The sequence below is a fragment of the Mya arenaria genome, chromosome 17 (assembly GCF_026914265.1).
Source record: "Mya arenaria isolate MELC-2E11 chromosome 17, ASM2691426v1".
Taxonomy (NCBI): Eukaryota; Metazoa; Mollusca; class Bivalvia; order Myida; family Myidae; genus Mya; species Mya arenaria.
Window position 1 is genome coordinate 49,426,615 of NC_069138.1, and position 4,260 is coordinate 49,430,874.

The following is a 4,260-nucleotide window of genomic DNA, read 5'->3' on the forward strand; positions in this document are numbered from 1 at the left end:
TAAACCTTCACCTTGACTAAACCTTCACCTTGACTAAACCTTCACCTTGACTAAACCTTTACCTTGACTAAACCTTCACCTTGATTAAACCTTCACCTTGACAAAACCTTCAATTTGTAACTTAACCTTCAATTTGACACTTAACTGTCACTTTACTATACCTACAAGTTGACTAAACTTAACTGTTACCTTGACAAACAGGTGCATTCTGGTAGGACCCTTGATCGCTGAATGCTTCCATTAAGCGTTTGTTGTGACCCTGATATCTCCCCTGATCGACGGTTTGATATTATTTCAAACCTGAAAAGACAGAATAGTTAACAGTGACCTTTATGCGGTCATTATCCAAATGCTGAGATCAGGGAACTTAAGGTTCTGGGACAATAAGACAGAAACAACTCATTTTGATAATAAAACCATCAGTAAACAAAACAAACATTAAATAAGGAAAACATCGCTCAAGTCCTAGCTTATCTCAAAATAGATTGAGATTGGGCACATGGGAATTTGCCAAGTTTTATGTGTGGCCTGGAAGTGAAACTCAATAGGTCACCTTATGCAAGTAATCGCTATTATAAAGTCATTACCGTATTTATTTCCACAACAAGCAGCTCGTCAAATATTTGTACAGAAAGATATCTAAACATTAAAGCTGCACTCTCACAGATGTACCGTTTTGACAACATTTTTATTTTTAATCTTGAAAAGAGCAAATTTTTGCGGTATTATCTTTAAACCAATGATATTGGATTGCTGGCAAAATACAGATCGTAGATTTTTATATTTCCGTTCGAAATGTACGTTTTATGGCTTAAACCTTTACTAACGGTTTAAGAAAAATGCATAAAACATAATTTTTGAACTTTTCGAGTCTTATATAACTGGTTTCCATGGATATTCGCAGAGATCTGTGAGAGTGCAGCTTTAAGGTTAGTTTTAACACGGACCTATAAACCAGGTTTATAGGTCCGTGGTTTTAAAATCGTCAGCTTTTATGAATCAGGTTCCTTTAGAACTTCTTTCGAGTCGATCCCTTTGGACGTCTAACTTACATCTTCTGTGGGTGAATCCGACCTTCGAATGGTTGAAAGGGTAGTCTACCAGTGGCCACATGGTATAATGTGACGCCAAGTGACCAAAGGTCAACTGATGCCGTATAGGTAGGTAGAGCCGGACCAGCCTGTCTTAAAATCCCATGCTGAAACATGTCTGGATGCTGCAAACACAATATAGATGGTTGAATATGTACTATCATCAAGGTCAAAGTGGTTAAGTTTTATTGACCCTCGGCACCCCAGCGTATCATTACTATATGATGCCCTGGGCAAAAAGCTGTAAAAATTTCGTACTCTTGAATAATTAATTAGGTGAAATCCAGCCGCTTGATTGGTCGCATGAGACACATCTCATGCGATGCGGAAATTGCCGAAATTACAGATGTAATCTCGGTTCGAAATAATCCAATGAGATTACGGCTTACAAATCGTTTTAGGCAGGATATTGTTCAATATGCCGGTGGCACTTCACAAAGGAAATTCTTTCCTTTTTGTTATCCCCTGTTTCATTGGTCTGAAAAAGCTTAAAAATATTCAAAATTAACGAAGTTTCCATAGCAAGTCCGCCAGGTTAGCTCAATCGGTAGAGCGTTGGACTGTGAATCGGACAACCCGGGTTCGATTCCCGGGCGGACCAGGTCACTTCTGTTGTGATTGGTTATGAAGTTCTTTCTACAACCATTCGCAGTGTACCACTGCACCTGGCATGTACAGAAGTTGTCAATTCCTTGCAGAGGTGAAGGCACCTAGTACTGGCTAACCGCCTGATAGTCTGCCCAGGATAGGTGTGCGGTGGTTGAACTGTCACTCTGGGTCCCTTCAATGTGCTCACGCCGGGACCCGGAGTATAAACAACTAACACCGCCACCAGTTTCCATAGCCAACTTGCCCAGTGTATTGTATTTGTTATGATTCGCTGGGGTGCCGAGGATGGTTTTATCAAAAACAGTACTTTTTGTCTCTCCTCAAGGGTGGCATGGCCCTATTTGTTCGAAACATCTAAAGCTTAACAGGCTTTATCGGACTTCAATTTTTTAAGACAAAATAAATTCTTAAAATATTATGATTTTGACTTTTAAAGAAGATGACGTAATTATTATAAAGATAAGTCCAAATTAAAGTCTCAAAACTCAAAAACCTCTAAAAGTATGAATTATAGATAAATAAAAAGCGAGCCCGGTCTAACTCCTCGGTATTACTCCTCGGCCATTTTGCATGAAAACAACCTCGGATGTATGCCGATACATCCGTAGAAATAGTCGTCCATATACACCCGAGGTTGTTTGCGTAGAAAATGCCAAAGGAGCATCAAATGATGAAACATATGTCCTAGAACAGGCTGAGCTATCTGCTTAGTTTGTTATTAGTAATGTCCCTTCAATTAGAGGAATTCAAGACTGAACCGTTTCTGTGAAGTAAAGCATAGGAAGTATGTATTTTCTAAAACGAAAGCATAAAAACAGGTGTACATACTGAGGACACCAGATATGCTGACCCGACTCAAGAACATTTAAAAAACAACACCTGCACTCTTAAGTGGAAAGGTACCTAAAGGATTCTAAGATTTGTCTCGTTGTTATGTGATTAGTTACATCCTAAAAGACATGTATATATTCTAAATAAAATAAGTTTCTTAAGCAATTTTAAACTAAGGACAATAATGCCAAGCTAAAACAAATGTAAAGATGCATGAACTTAAGATGACATTGTAATTGCTGACTTATTTTTATTTATTTTTTGTTATATCAGACTGTTCCTTGCACTTTCACGAGTGAAATCCGAAACTGAGAAAATCCACTAGAGTAGAATACAAACCTCTGGATCAAAACGCAGTACTAATAACCCTTTTAAATATATACATTCTTTTCTACATAGTCTAACATACACGTGTTTTTATCATAAATGTCATTTAGATGACGCACTATTTTATTGTATGACGTCATTTTAACCTAACGAAATGATACGTTTAATATGCTGTGACGTCAGCAGGGTTGAATACAATATAGTTTTCTTTCATAAAGAACATTTTATACATTGACATCAGTGGAATTCATTAAATGTCTTTAATTTTGAGTTAATTATGCCTAACTTGTTCTACATTCATGTGACTAGGTTGCTTGCCAAACAACCTTGTCACCATGGACTTCATGTGACCATACAGGCGCGTAGCTGCCAATACGCAAGTACGCGAAGAATGCACATGATTCTGGCAAATATCAAGTAAATAAATCAGCCAAAGTTATATGCTAACTTGAATACATGATCCTAAAACTGTCCAGTTTCCAGTACTAAATAAAGCACATCAGAACGCCCAGAATGCAACAGACTGCACCTTTGTTTTAAAAAATTTCAGAGAGGGCATTCCCCCGATACACCCTAGCATGATTATGAATCCACATGAAAAGAGGGCTAGTTACGCCCCTGTCATAGCTACGTAGAATATCAAATCGGTAAAGCTTTTATATTATCTTTAACTTTTAAAACAAATGTACTTTAATGTAAATGTTATAAAAAAACAAAAAAACATATGTAAAGAAAATGAGAACAAAACATTCAAAAATAGTTTATACATCTGAAATTTAGCTATACTCCTTCGTGGTGACTGAGATATATTCTGCTTGTCAGGGGAGATTACTGCGTTAGGGTTTGCTAAACCAGAACTATCAATACAGAGAAGCAGTGCAATGCCTACAACGTGTAGACAATTATATCATTGATATTATAATGGACCCATCATTTATGATTGTTTTTATTTACTTACAATATATTCCTCTGTTCCGTACACAGACATGAACGTCTCCTCTTCCTCTTGCATTGCTCGACCGGTCCCGAAGTCTGTGAGGACGTACGTCGAACTACAACGTCAAAAGCGTCAACACACGTTATATTATGAATGAAGAAAACGTAACTTAATTTGAATAATAATCAACAGATTACTTTTCTAAGTGACTTAAACATTTTTTCCGAAGTTCACCAAACAATTAACATAGCACAAGTGTTAAAATCAATACATACACATGCATAACAAACTCAATATTTGAGTGCTTACTAAATTATGCATTTATGGAAATGTGTGTTTCTGATAACAATATTTTAACCATATATCTGATTAGGTTAGGCGATCCTGGTTCGATTCCCGGCCTGGCCGCATGTGAGTTTGGTTTGTGGTCACCAAGTCGGACAAGTGGGTTTTCTCCGGGCACTC

At 37.3% G+C, this 4,260-nt stretch overlaps 1 non-coding gene across 1 annotated transcript; it reads left to right on the forward strand.

The window, feature by feature from the left end:
* Positions 1–1,615: 1,615 nt before the first annotated feature.
* Positions 1,616–1,692, forward strand: Trnah-gug (transfer RNA histidin (anticodon GUG)). The gene has a single exon. It is a non-coding gene; the product is annotated as a tRNA-His (tRNA).
* The last annotated feature ends 2,568 nt before the right edge of the window (positions 1,693–4,260 follow it).